The 14,979-nt window shown below is 42.0% G+C and overlaps 1 long non-coding RNA gene across 1 annotated transcript in view; it reads right to left on the bottom strand.

Moving 5' to 3' along the window:
- LOC112550472 overlaps window positions 1-14,979 on the bottom strand; it is a 61,872-nt gene that overhangs the window by 19,916 nt on the left and 26,977 nt on the right. The window contains exon 2 of the long non-coding RNA XR_003094342.1: window positions 12,351-12,458. This is a non-coding gene — a long non-coding RNA (uncharacterized LOC112550472). The remainder of the gene's footprint in view (window positions 1-12,350; window positions 12,459-14,979) is intronic.

The raw sequence follows: 14,979 nt of genomic DNA, 5'->3' as shown, positions 1-14,979 counted from the left end.
CCCACCCCCCCAGCTTCCCCGGCCCCCTCCATGGCTGCCCCACCTGCCAGGGCTTTGGCCCTTTAAGAAAAAAAAAAGCAGAGAAAAGCCCCAAGACTCACCACTCCTGGTGCAGCCTTGGGGATTCAGGGGCTCCTGCAGAGCCCCCCACATGGCAGGGGGCAGCAGGGATGGCCCCCGCCAGCAGAAGTGGTGAGTCCCAGGGTTTCTTCAGGTGTTTTTTTTTCTTAAAGGGCCAGAGCTGGCCCATGCAGGGCACCCATGAGGGAGCTGGGGGCACAGAGTGGGGGATTAGGGGCTCATGCAGTGCCCGCCACACATCATGGGGCAGTGGGGGGCAGCAGGGATCACACCCCACCCGTCAGCTCCTGCTGAGCTGGGGCTTTTCTTCCCCCAAGTGCTGGGAGCTGGGGTGGGCGGGGCTCCCATTGTTGGGCTGGGAAAGGGGCGGGGGATGGGCCTGGCCTGGCAGATTTAGCCGAAACAAATCAGAACAGTGATTTGAATCACCGAATCGAATCACTGTCTCCAGAATTGGCTGAATCCGAAGCGAATACAGGCCTAATGTGCACCTGCCTAAGTTTAAGCAGCTATGTAAATATCAAAATCTAGTTTGGGGAAACAAACAGTAGAAAGTAGTTTGTGTCTAGCACATTTTAAAAATTAATTTATATCCAGAACTGCTTAAAATGTATATACAATTATTCATTAATCATGTTTTTAAAGGCATATGTCAGAAGAGAAAAGCTTATAATAGTAGTCGTGTAGATGCAGAAACCATTAATGTTTCTGATGCCCTGTGGTAGGAAGAAATATATTAAAAATTGATTTTTGGTTTCTGCCTTTGTCTTGGTAACATTTATAATAAAGGATATAGCAGAAAGTATCCTTTAAAATTGATATTTTAAAGCTTTTTAGGTTTGGGGTTTGTTTTTTGGTGTTTTTAATGGGCTTATATAGCAAAGTAAAAAGGTCAGCATTTGAATACAATGGTTTTATTCTTCTATTAAAAAAGTGATGACATTCGCAATCTTGAAATATTTAAAGATCAACCAAAATATTTGGTACACAGCTATGGTACGCAGTAGTATTGAAACAAAATTGGAAAATGTAATATCTTTTGAATGTAATGTGAATACAATGTAATACAGTATACAACATTAACTGTCTCTCTTTACTGGTAACAAGGTGTTGCTTGCTGCTGTAGTTGTACTCATATGTGCTGTGAGCAATGACACATGTATTTATATTACTTTCATTGCTGGGATTCAATCTTCACCAGTTTACACTTTTATAATTGAAGAAGCGTCTGTTCATCCAAGAAAAGCGAACTATGATGCGTTTCATAGCTGCTTCTAGTTCACAGCCATGGTGTATTGAACAAGCTCTGTTGTCAGTTTGTTTTTTTTTAATAAAATGTTTTTGAGAAAAAATCCCCAGCCTATCCATTGCTTTAAAGATGTCTGAAATATGACTCTGTAGAAATAAAATGGCATAGAGCAGCTTTAGATGGTTTTTCATTAATCAAATGTTGGTTCTAGCACTTTTTTCTTTCTGGTTTTGCAAATAAGGTACATTTTGGAATAACTTGGTAGAAGTAATGCTGTCAAATGTTTAGATTTATCACGTTAGATTTATCAGGTTTTTTATGATACAGTAGAACTCTTCTAGGATTTGGATCTGTATTAAAAAAGAAAAAGCATTTGATTCAATATAGCAGTGAAGGTTTGAACCATTAATTGCCAAACCACCTAAAGTGTATAAAGAGCAGCATTTTATGCAGATCATTCATCATATTTTTGGAGAGTCCAGGTGATGGATTAATAAAACACTGTAAATCTTCTATGCAAATGAAATGTTCATAATAAATAGACTTGAATCTAACATACCTAGTGTTAAATGAATTGAAGTAGTATTCAGTAATTGAACACAGAATATAGTATCATAATGACATGACCCCAGTACACAGGAAGTTTGCTTTTCAAAAGTTAATCCTCACCAGTGGCTCCATGGATTATAATATTCTATATAGGTCCTTAGAAAACTTTATTTTCTGAATAAGTCTATTACTTTGTTTGGAGGTGAATTAGATAGGCTAGATCAGGTGAACTGATTGTCAGTGAGGTATAAGTTTAAAAGACAAGAGTTAGACAATCTTACCTGAGAAGATTCCTTCAACAAATATTTGCTGAAGATATAGGGACTCTGATGCTGTTTTGTGCATTTATAATGTTGCTTTAGCAGCTATAATATATTAAAAGGTAAAAATCTACATGGTAAGTGAAATGATACATATAACAGTGAGCATGTATACACGTGCATTAAGATGCTTTTGTAATGTGCATTAAATTTAGTACCTCCAATGTCAGGTACTAAAGAAACGTGCATTAAGATGCCGTAACGCACAGTAATGGCTGTGCCTGGTTTTTAAGGGCACTTTTACATATGCTTCAGGGGTGTGAGGGGGGGCTCCAAGAACTGCTCTAAGTAAAGCACTGCTGCACCTCATGTATCAGCATCCCCATGCTTAAAAATGGTGACAGGGACATTTGAATTAAAGCTCATTTGATGAGCTTTAGTTCAAGCACCCCAGCTGCCATTTTTAAACGCGGGGATGCAGATGCATGAGGTGCAGGAGGCTGCTGGTGTGTGGCAGTTGCCACACTCCAGCATGGAAAATAAGACTGAAGTAGGAATATATTTGATCTACCAGACATTTAAGGGGGGTAATATTGGTATACAGACCTTTTCACTTACAATTCATCAGGTCAAATATGTCCTAGGATGACACTATTGATATTTCTTGCAAAGCTGGTGAAATAAATACAGTTCCTACTGGCCAGATATCCATGTCACAGAAACCACCCTAACAGTTGATAATAACTAGCACTCTGGTTGGCAGTCACCACAGGAACCATGAACTGAATTGGGATAATTAAGCTTGTCTCCACATGCTGGTTGGACACACTGACAAATTCTGCAATAGCCCTGCCCATTCTGTACTGATTGAGTCTAGGTTCTAAAAGCAATCTTCTAACTTAACTCAGAGTTTCAAAGGAGAAAGTATAATAGTTCTTCTTAGAAGAAAAATAATCTTAATGTTATAGATAAAGAAAAAGGTGCACATGGTGCAAGTCGTGCAGCACAAAACACCTATCTAACACAGAAAAAAAATAGGGTTGGAAGGAACTTAAAAGGTCATCTGCTACAACCCCCCTGCTCAAAGCAGGACCATCCCAACTAGATCATCCCAGCCAAAATTTTGTCTAGCTGGGTTTTAAAAACCTCCAAAGATGGAGAATCCACAACCTTTCTGGGTCACCTGTTCCAGCGTTTTACCACCCTCCTAGTGAGAGAGTTTTTCCTAACATCTAACCTAAAGTTCCCTTGCTGCAACTTGAGACCATTGCTCCTTGTTCTCTTATCTACTACCACTGAGAACATGTCTCCTAGTTTGTATATATATTTTCTTCCTGGGATCTGACTTTTATATAATTTAATATGAATACAATTAAAACATGAATGACTCATACATTTTTCACCTGAGATCAGACTTTATTAATTAAATATAAATACAATTAAGAAATGAATGATTGTCAAATATTATTGCTGACATAATTCAGTATTAACATGTGATATGAAATCTGCAAAACAACTGAACAGTTTTCTATTTTTAGACTTTTTCTTTGGGACAATCTTAGAGCACCATGATGTTATACCATGCTATCAAACCATTATGCAAATGCAGGGCAAGTCTGGCAAACCCTTACTTACATACTTCACCGTCACACACACTTTCACTGAGGATTTCAGTGAGGCTAGATGCCTGTGTAAAAGCAAGCCGTGTATTTGAAAAATCTGTCTTACACTCAGAGCAGAAGCCCAGAAGCTACTTAGGGCCTATTTACACAGAGCAGCCCTTAACATAGTGGAACTTTCCCAAAGTAGAGGAACAGGAACAACATGGAGTCATACATTCTCCCTCTTATAATAAAGTGCTGCACCTAGGGAAAAGTAACCAAAAGCGCAATTACATGATGGGAGATAAATGCAGAATGGCCAGTAGCATTGATGAGAAAGATCTAGAGCAGGGGTGCCTAAGATGGGGTATGGCACAACTGGCACATGCAGGTTGTGTGTATAGCATGCAATCCCTGGGCACTCAATAAAAAAAGGCGCTGGAATAGAGGCAGCAGGACTCAAATCTCCAGCTGTCTAGAGTGGAGTGTGGACCGGAGGCTGCTGCAAGAGGAAGGTGTCAGGTGCCACTGCCAAGAGCCAGGTTAACCTTTCCATGTTGCCACCACTGAATTTAGGATTCTCATTCATGGTGACACTTTTCTCACAGCAACATTCTGCCCCAATTCATTCCACATGCCTGGAGGTTTGAGTCCACCCTCAGTTTTGGCACTCTGGGGTGCAAACTCAATCAGATATGCCTGTAGAGAATAGGGATCAGAACAGCACTCAGAGGTGGGGGAGCTTAATTTACAGGATACCTGCCAAAAAGTTTAGCCACCACTGATCTCCAAGTTTTGATGGATTGCAGATTCAACCTGAGTAAGCAGTGCAATGCAGCTGAAAAGTGGATGTGCTAGTGCATTTGCTGGGAGCAAAGCCAGAGGTTCCTGGCTAGAGGGTCTTGCCCCTCTGCTTAAGGGTCAGGCTGATTGCCATATTGGGGTCAGGAAGGGATTTTACCTCACAGTCAGATTGGTATGGATTGTGAGGGGTTTTGCCTTCCTCTGTAGTGGGGAGTGTGGCCCTCTGCCTGGACCTCTTGATCATATTGACAACATTTTATAGAAGCAGCTCTTGTGGTTCCCCTGCTTTATCTGTGGTGGTTAGGGTGTTAGGTCTGTGTTGTATCAAGGCTGATGATAGTCTTAGGTAGAGTTTAGAAGTTTACATAGGATGGTTTAGATAGCGATGATCCTGCCAGAGGCAGGTTGGATTGGATCAGGAGCCGGCAATTATTTCGGGTGGAGGGCTGCTTAATGAGGTTTAGTGAGTTGTCAAGGGCTTCATGGGTAGCCCCACCCCCTGGCAGGCGCCCTGCCCCTGACTGCCATCTTGGGGCTGAAAGTCCCACTCCTAAGCCCTGACCTTTGCCACCAGAAGTCCCTCTCCTTCCCCCCAGAAATACTTGGGGGGGGGGGGTTGTCATCTTCGAACCATGAAAAACTAAATCTTGCACTAAAAGTCAAACAGCTACTATAACATACTTTAATTTTATTACAAAAAATATTTTTGCCATGATTTGTGTTTGTATACTGTATAGAGAGGTGATTGCACAATAACTCAAAAATAAATTCTTACTCCTGTATATTCTGTGTGGGGGGTGGTGTTGGTTGGGTGTGTGTGGCAGGGGGGTATGCGTATGGGGGGTGTGTGTGTATAGTGGTGGTTGGGTATATATGTGGGGTGTTGGTGGGTTTGTGTGTATGGTGGCTGGGGGGTGTGTGTGTATGAGGGTGTGCATGGGGAATGTGTAAGGGGGTGTGGCTATGTGTGGGGGGGCATAGGGTATGTTGGGAGGTTGTGTGGCATTTGTGGGATGTGGGTGTGTGGCTCTGGAACACACTGTCCTCTCCTATAAGCAACAGGGCGGGGGGGGTGTATCTGTGTGTGTGTGGTTTGTAGGGTGTAAGGGAGGGTGGGAGGGGTGTGGGCACCTGCCTATACACTTCCCCCCATGGCCCAGCAGCAGGTGGGGGTGCTGTTGCCCAGCTCTAGCCAGCGCTTCACATCGTGGTGAGGAGTGCAGACCCCACTGGGTCGTTTGTTTCCCCAGCACTCCCTGCACATGCAAAGCATGGGAGAGAAGCCCCAGGTGCTGGAACCAGCTGCTTTCCCCTCCCCAGTCCGCTCCAGTGCCTGGGGCTTCTTTTCTGTGCTGCGCAAGTTCAGGGAGTGCCGGGGAAACAAATGGCCTTGCGGGGCCTGCACTCCTCACAGTGCTGGCCAGAGTCAGGAACCAGGCACCAGCACCAAGCAGAGCACAGCCCCCCTGCCCCTGCTGCTTCCCCCTGCTGCCTGCCAGGGCTGTGCACCATGGGGGTGGCATGTAGGAGGGGTCCCCATACCCCTCGCCCCTCATACCCGCACCCTACCCACCCAAGCTCTGTGTTGCCCCCGCATCCTTGGGCGAGGGCCCCGCACTGCAGCCAGCACCAGCTCCAGCCCCACACTCTGCACCCCTGCCCAGCTGCAGCTCCACCTCAGCCCCCAGCTTTTCTACCTGCTGGCTGGAGGGAGTGAGCTGCCAGGGAATACTGCAGCAGCAGCCCTGCCCTGTGCTAGCGGGGCTGGCCCTTCTGCCCATGAGGGTGGGAGCAAGGCGTAACAGGGTATGTTGGGGGTGGGTGTAGGTACCTCACTCCCACCCTTGTGGGCAGAAGGGTTGGGCAGAGCACAATTTGATGAGGGACTCCACTGGCCAGATGAAAGCGCCTGGCGGGTTGCATCCGGCCCGCAGGCCATATTTTGTCACCCCTGAATTAGATGATATCTGGAGCCCCACTTCTCTATGTCTAAGAGCAAATGCATTTCTGGGCTGAGAGGTGATAGTGCAACTGTACTCAGCCCTGATTAAACCTCATCTAGTGTGTTGTGTGCAGTTCTGGGCTTCACATTTAAGAAAGATATGGAGAAGTTGGAGAGGGTTCAGAGGCAGGTGACCAAAATGAGGAGGGAGCTGGATGGCCAGTTGTGTGAGGAAAGGTTGAGAGAACTAGGTGTGATTAGCTTGGAGAAGACATGATTAAGGAGGAGCATGATAGTGGTCTTTAAATATTTGAGAGGCTGCCATAAAGGAGAAAAACAGTTCTCCCTTGCCATAGAAGGCAGGAGGTGAAGCATTGGCTTCAAACTTCAGCAAAGTACATTTAGATTAGACCTCAAGAAAAACTTACCTTTAGAACAGTTGAGCAGTGGAATAGACTGCCCGTGGAAACTGTGGAATCTCCTTCATTGAAGGCTTTCAAGAGAAGGCTGGATAAACCTTGGACAGGGATGAATTAGGAGCAATCCCTGCATTTGTGCAGGGAGTTAGAGCAGATGAGCCTTGAAGTCCCTTCTAACCCTATGATTTTATAACTGATCTTTCTAGAAATATCAAATTGTAGGAAGGACTTCTAGTTGTGCAGTTTTTGGCAGGACATTGTGTCATCTATATATTCACTAAGTAGGAATTGCTATTATGATAACTGATTAGTTTTCGGTGGTAAATACTGTAAATGAACCTTACCTGTATTATATACTGTATAGGCAGGGCCGTATGTTCTGCATGACAAGGCTGCCTAAGAGTGCAGTAAGAATCTGGATTCTGTTGCTGTCTAGCTCAGTACACTGGCAATTCTATGGCACTCACGGAAAGATTTAAAAAATACGTTTTTTTTTCATTGCATTCAATATGAAAATAAAGAAATTGTGCAGCACAGCATTCATGGCATTTAATGTGACATTCTTTTGATTTATTTTATACTTCTACTATAATTTTTATTTTCACTCTGCTGCATAATTGTACATTGAAAGCTTCACTTTATAAGTTGATGGAGAATCCAGAGGTTTTGGTGGGAGGGATAGTTAGAGAACTTTTCATTTTATTGGAGGTGGTTTAGGATTTATATAGGACAAGCACCTTAGCGGAAATGGTCATCCATTAAATAGTTAACAATATTGCTACTGAAATTGTTTTCATTAGAATTAAAAGATAGCTTTTTAAACGAGCGTGACAGTTTATGTCTCCTCTAGAGGTAATGTCTCAGTCCATTTGCAGACTCGTTGCATCAGTTTGCACTCTGTTCTATGAGGGGTGCCATCTTGAAAAGAGAAGCTCATATACAGGAGTACAGTTTTGAAAAGCGAGCTGAATTGTGCATCTTATTAAATTGCCATAGAATCTCTGAGTACAGCAAAGCCCAAACTGCAGTAAAGTATGCCAGTAAACCTGTTTGTGATTACCACTATATACATGCGTTTCAGAAACCCAGAGGTTGAAAATTGACAGATCGCTTGATCAGAACACTTAAGGCCAAATCCTTGCATTCTCTTGTTGTCCTTCTGTTTCCCCAAGGGATGATGTTGTGTTATGAATGACATGTTGACATTCCCTCAAAACATCATGATGCAAATGAATGTGTTCCTGAGAACAAATCCCCAGAGTGGCAACTCTCACTCTTTCTGCTCTTGCTGTTCAGTCTCATTTGTTATACCTGGAGTGGGAAAGCAGGCCAAGCTCTTCCATGCAAGGCAGTTGCTAATGACAGGAAAACATTAAGGTCAGCACTCTTTAGTGATGTTTCTTATATGAGGAATACATTAAGGGAGTGGAAACCTCTAGAGATTCCTCTTGTGGGGAGTAATATTAAATGCCATAGTCTTATCATGCCTCTTTTAAAAGGTGAAGATTATTAATGGCATGTTTTGTCTTTCCATTATGCCTTATCAGTAGGGATCCTGGTTTTCTGTGATAAAAAAAAAAATCCAAAATGTTCTCATTTAAAAAAACAACAACCCAGAATTCAAATTTTTTCTGGGTATTAAAATGAAACACCACTATCTATATATAAATAGTGGTGTTTCATTTTAATTCTGGAAAAATGTGGATTTGGGTTTTTGGGGTTTTTTTAAAATCAGAAACATTTGGCTTTTTTTTAATCGGAGAAAACCAGGATCCCTACTGATAGTTTTCCTCCTTAGTTTCTTTCAGTAACTTCACCTGCTGCTCAGTCCCTGTACTTTTTTTTTCCAGAAACGAATCCAGTTTGCTGTGGATACAAAAGTAGCCCTTCTTGTCTTCACGCATGAAAAAGGAGCTCATGCAAGTTATGCCTTGGATCATACTGGGTTTTTTTGTATCTGTTCTGTGTTCCAGGTAGATAATTATTCCAGAGTGCCTGTTCATTTGCCAGGAACCATCAGTGTCCAGATATTTCAGGCCCTTTACTTTCCTTTGGAAATTCTCTATTTGCTGCAGCTTACTGTAGTCTCCAAATCTTAGGCCAGTGCATATATCTACACTTTACTCCATCATTATCAAACCTAGCTTAATACCAGCCAGGCTCCACAAGGGGATTTCAAACACATAATAGTTGAAACAGTTCTTATTTTAGATACTTTGTACTCTAAATACAGATTTTATTGTTAATTCTGTTGGATTACAGAAAATCCCTGTGGATCTTTGCCAGTACACTTTCAGTTCTCTCTACTTAGTCCCCAAATACTTCAACTTAAGCTTTTACAAAACAGCTTAATATCTTTTTTAAATAAGGTATTCAATGTTATTTTTAAGTGTTTTACTAATGGAAATTATTTTGTCAGTCTTTAGCATTTCCTTATCTATCTAAGTTTGTATGAGACTTTTCCAACTAAATTTAAATTGTGGGCACTGTCACTATCCATTTTTATAAATGCCCATGGACAATTCTTATGTGATTAGCCTCTAAGTAAGAAACATATCTTGATTACTATCAATTCCAGTGGTGCAAATGGATTGCACATATTAGTACAAAACAACATTACTACTTATTTAGCTTTCATGGCTTCTTCAAAATGCTGTGCAAGCTAATTGATCTTCCCAATAACCTTTTATGTTAGCAGTATCCTTATTATGCAGAAGGGAAAATTGTGGTGGAGGACCTGAGAGAGACTCTTTTCCAGCTTTCACAAAGGTTTGATATTTTTTTCTAAGAAGCAATTCAAGAGAAGGCCAGTTTATATTTCAGTGCATCTATTTCACCCGTAATTCATTACCCAACAAATTCATAGTCAAGTAAGCAACAGTACATTAAACAAAAGTGATTTACATAGATTGATCACGCTCTTTCCATTTCCTAGGAGACTGTGTGTTGGGGGAGTAGTATTTAAATTCAATTAGGAAAGAATGTTTCATGCTTACAGGTGGATATTTTCATCAGGGTGGAGTTTACTGAGTTAATAAATTGTATGTGAAATCTACTTTGTAATGAGAATTCACTTCTGTTAAACCAAAGAAAAGGATGCATGAAATTTTAGCACAGAATACGTGCTTTATCTTTAAGGAACATTAAAATGGACATCAAATAATGTAGTAATATAGTAGGTTTAAAAAAATTCAGCAAGGAGAAGCACGCAAATTTGTGTGACAACCAATTTCATAGCAAAAACTTTGCAAGAAAAAATTATGTATGTCCAATACTGATAAGACTTTGTGAGTGTAAGTTTTAAGATGCATTTCTCTTAGTATTCCATCCCTCTACCATGCCTCTCTAAGAATAGTAATCACAGTTCCAAAGCATTTTATATATGAAAGTGGAAAATACAGGGCAGGAAACAAAACTCCAGAGCTCACAATTGCAGAGCTAAGGACCTGATATTGAGGGGAAATTGTAACATATCTTTCCCCATCTCGTCCCCTTCATTTCAAACTTTGTCCCACTACCTGTCAATGCAGCTTGAAATGAAATATTTGTTTAACTATTTCTTCTTCAACAGCAACAGACCTGGTGCTAGGTGCAAATAGTAAACACGCAATACATGGAGTCAGTAGGCTGGCGAGTAGTAAGTAAGCCTGGTCAACACTCACAGAAAAGCAAAGCCACTTACACATACTGTTCATAAATGAGTTTTAGTGGAAACTTTATTTTTGAATTCTAGCAAAATTGCAAGGTTGACACTTATTGCCAGACCCATAGCCATAATCATAGAATCATAGAAAATTAGGGTTGGAAGGGACTTCAGGAGGTCAACTAGTCCAAATCCCTGCTCAAAGCATGATCTTTCCAACTAAATTATTCCTGCCATGGCTTTGTCGAGCTGGGCCTTAAAAACCTCCTAGGACGGAGATTCTACCATCTCTTTAGGTAACCCGTTCCAGTGCTTCACCACCCTCCTAGTGAGAAAGTTGTTCCTAATATCCAACTTAAACCTCCCTTGCTGCAACTTGAGACCATTGCTCCTTGTTCTGTCATCTGAGAACAGTCTAGTTTCATCCTCTTTGGAACCACCCTTCAGGTATTGGAAGGCTGCTATGACATCTCCCCCATCAGTCTTTTTTTTTCAACTGACTAAATAAACCCAGTTCCCTGAGCCTCTCCTCAGAAGTTATGTGCCCCAGCACCCTAACCATTTTCATTGCCCTCCACTAGACTCTCTCCAACTTGTCCACATCCTTTCCATCGGGGGGGGCAAAAATGGACATGATACTCCAGATGTGGCCTCATCAGTGCTGAATAGAAGGGAATAATCACTTCCCTGGATCTGCTGACAATGCTTGTACTAAGGCAGCCCAGTATGCTGTTAGCTTCTTTCCAACAAGGGCATACTATTGACTGGTATCCAGCTTATTGTCCACTGTAACCCCAGGTCCATTTTTGCAAAAAGGACCTGGGGGTTACAGTAAACAAAAAAACACATATAAGCCAACCATATGCCCTTGTTGCAAAGAAGGCTAATGGCATACTGGGCTGCAATAGTAGGAGTGTTGCCAGATCAAAGGAACGTGATTCTTTCCCTCTATTCAGCAGTGGTGAGGCCACACCTTGAGCACTGTTTCCAGTTTTAGGCCCCCACTACAGAAAAGATGTGGACAAATTGGAGACAGTTCAGCAAAGGGTAACAAAATGGTTAGGTGGCTGGGGCACATAATTTCAGGCTCTGAGCAGCAAGATTGCTGCTGCTGCAGCCCCAGGAGTTCCCCAGTTCCCCAGCTAAGGCTGCTGGGGCCAGACCAATGCTGGCCCCAGCCTCCCCTACCCCTTCCAGAGTAATTTGTCACATGCCAGAGGGCATCTGGCACAGGCGTTCTCTGGGGACAAGTAGCAGAAACGCAAGGTGCCCTGCTGCTAGTTGTCCCTGGGGATACAAATGCCCATGCTCATGTGGACAGGGCCTTAGTGTTTGCTTCTGTCAGCATCCTAGAAGCATAAACAGTTAAACCTCACTGCTTCAAATGATCAGCTCTCCACCACCTGCCTTTTTCCTTTATAACAATTAAGAGCTTTTAAATTAAAAAATACATATTTTTCCCAACAGAAATGATTGTGGCATTTCATTTTATGAGAATGTAGCTGCAGTGAACTCAATGTGCAAGGAGTGGGATTACATTTTGAGGCCTTTCCATAATACCATTAAATAACAGCGTAATTAAAGGCTCCAGCAATTCACCATCTCTTTTCACATGGAATTACTTCAGATGTCTGGCATATACTCTCACCCTGTTGTTCAAAGACATTACAGTCCATACAGTCAATAATCTTCAAATTAAAAATTCAATAAGTAAATGCATTAAAAATTGCATACTTCCAATTCAGTCTATACTCCCAATTAAGTCTGTTTAGGGCTAGAAGGAGGTTTTACAAGGTACTGACCTCTGGGAGACTATGAAACAATTTCAGTATACCTCTGGTCATACTCAGTGCAGGCCGAGTCGCATTATATTTGTGGGACTAGAGTTTGTTTGCTAGCTGGATTCAATTCTATAGATAAAAGTGAAAAAAATGTTAAAAAGCATTGTAAAGCACATGCATCACAATTCAAACAAACTGGGTAATGTTTGTCTACAAATGGAGATTCTATCTGTGCCATGATCAGGACCAGGATTTAACACTGCACCCATAGAACCAGCATCTCTAACCATCCTACTGCCCTGGCTGAGTGCCTCTGAACCAATGCCTCAATATAAACTTAAAGGAAACAGTACCTTTTACAGAATAATCAGATACTTCCTGCAAGACTGATGTGTGGGTTTCCTCTCTAAGTACTTGTTAGCCCAGGTTTCTGAGTTCAGTCAGGAGAACTCATCGAGGTGGTGTAGTGAAAACCCCTTACTGACTGTGGCTACGTGAGAGTTCAGTGAAAGACACTGAAATCAAATGCCCATAGAGTCATTTTTAACTTTCTTTTAAATAAAAGAAAGCACATGCATGCATATCCTTACCTACACTTACAACTCATTGTACCCAATTTTCAGAGGACCCTCTCTTCTCCATGAATTACTGGCCTTTTCTAAAGGGGATTTAAAGCTGGTGGCATATTTTTTTCCACCAAAAATCAGTATGTGACCCCAAGTGAGGGACTGGGTTATTTTCTGTGTTCATGTAATCCTTGGCATCTTTGCTAGGATTTGCAAGAGGAGTAAATGGCAAAATGTGCCTATAGGGAAGTTGTAAGTAATTGTACATATCAGCGATGATAGTACTCAGAAGGTTTGGAAGTGTGGTCTAGTTTGCATAAGCACTTGAATCCTTATGCAAGCTGATATAGCTTGTGCATCTTCCTTTTAATTTCCCTTTCTGCCTGCCTGCCTACTTTCTGTCTAGGTATTACCTCTTGCCTTGGGTACTCTGAGGCAGTGCTTGCAGCCCAGACATTCTCTGGTGTGAATTATCAGGTGTGAAGCCAAAGATTGTTCTCCACTTAGCTCGTGTGCAAGAGGCCCCTCTTTCCATCTTCGTGCTCATAGGCCAGGCACAGATTTTGCACCTTTAACCCATTAAGTGTTCGGAACCTGGTCTATACCCGTTACAGAACAGAAACTCAGCACACAAAACCAGTCTATACCTGTAACGGGACTGAAGTTCAGCACACAGACAGGTGTAAAAATGGTGAAACTCAGCCTAAGATTTGCCTCCCCACACCAAAGGGCAAATGTGTGTTCTGTTCACTCCTGATCTAAGCTACACTGCTTACAGAAAACCACATAACTTAGATTAATTCTACATCAGACTTTTTGAGTGCCTGTACCTAGCCATATTTCCTTGGGATGTATGTTGGCTCCTGTCATACAAACATAAGAGCCTCCTTGGGGTGAGCCAACTCTGAAGCTGACTCTAAGAGTCAGCCTTACCTTGAATATTAACCTTAACTAACAGGAGTGGTATTTTTCAAAATGTGTTCTGCTCCCAGCCCTTCCCTTGGGTGTGGATATGGGAGGATCCAGAAGGAGCGCAATGGTGCAGTTTTACCCCACTTCTGGATTCCTAGTCTACCTATTTGTATTCAGGCAGTGCTGATGGAGTCAACTGACTGTGAGGCTCATTATTATCAACCTGATTCCTACTAAACTTTCTTCACCCCTCAGGTATTAATGACTCTCTCCCCTTTTTAATGGTCTTGATCTTACACTAGTTGAGCTATCCTTTCTTCTGCCATGCTGCTGTTTGCTGTTTCTGGAAATGTAGCTCCCATATCACAGCCTTGCAGACTGTTTTTAACTGTAGCTACAAACATTAAATCAGGTGTGGGAACAACATTCAGTATAGTATTGGATACACTGTGAAGATGCTCAAGAAGTCAATATATTGTTTCATGAACCTGTAAAACAGATGTACATGTATTTGTAATGACTACAGGCCTAATGAACAACATTTTTTGATTATTTTTTGCTCAGTTGTGTTTTTACATAATATATCATATAGAAAATGAATGTACGTTCCAATAAAGTTATATTTGGTTTTGTTTCAATCTTAAACTGAATAATATAGCTCTAGGCCCCTAAGTTTTTCGTAAAGCTTTGAGTTCCTTTTTTAAACTGGAGAAAAATTTGTGTTGTGTTCTGTGCAATGATAGATCATATGACCTGCACCCCACTTTTCAACATCCTAGATCTGCCTATGGGTGTGGATGATGTTTCTTATTAACAGTCTTGCTGACTCATAGATTCATAGATGTTAGGGTCAGAAGGGACCTCAGCAGGTCATTGAGTCTGACCCCTTGCCATGGGCAGGAAAGAGTTCTGACCCCAGTTAGGTGCTGGTCCAGTCTCCTCTTGAAGACCCCCAGGGTAGGGGAGAGCACCATCTCCCTTGGAAGCCCATTCCAGATTCTGGCAACCCTTACTGTGAAGAAGTTCTTTCTAATGTCCAGCCTAAATCTGCTCTGTGTCAATTTGTGGCCATTGTTCCTAGTTACTCCAGGGGGTGCCCTAGTAAATAGAGTATCTCCTATTCCCTGCTGTCCTCCCCTGATGAATGTATAGCCAGCCACAAGATCACCTCT

Source organism: Alligator sinensis, unplaced genomic scaffold (genome assembly GCF_000455745.1).
Source record: "Alligator sinensis unplaced genomic scaffold, ASM45574v1 scaffold745_1, whole genome shotgun sequence".
NCBI lineage: Eukaryota > Metazoa > Chordata > Crocodylia > Alligatoridae > Alligator > Alligator sinensis.
This window is presented reverse-complemented; position numbering and strand designations above follow the sequence as displayed.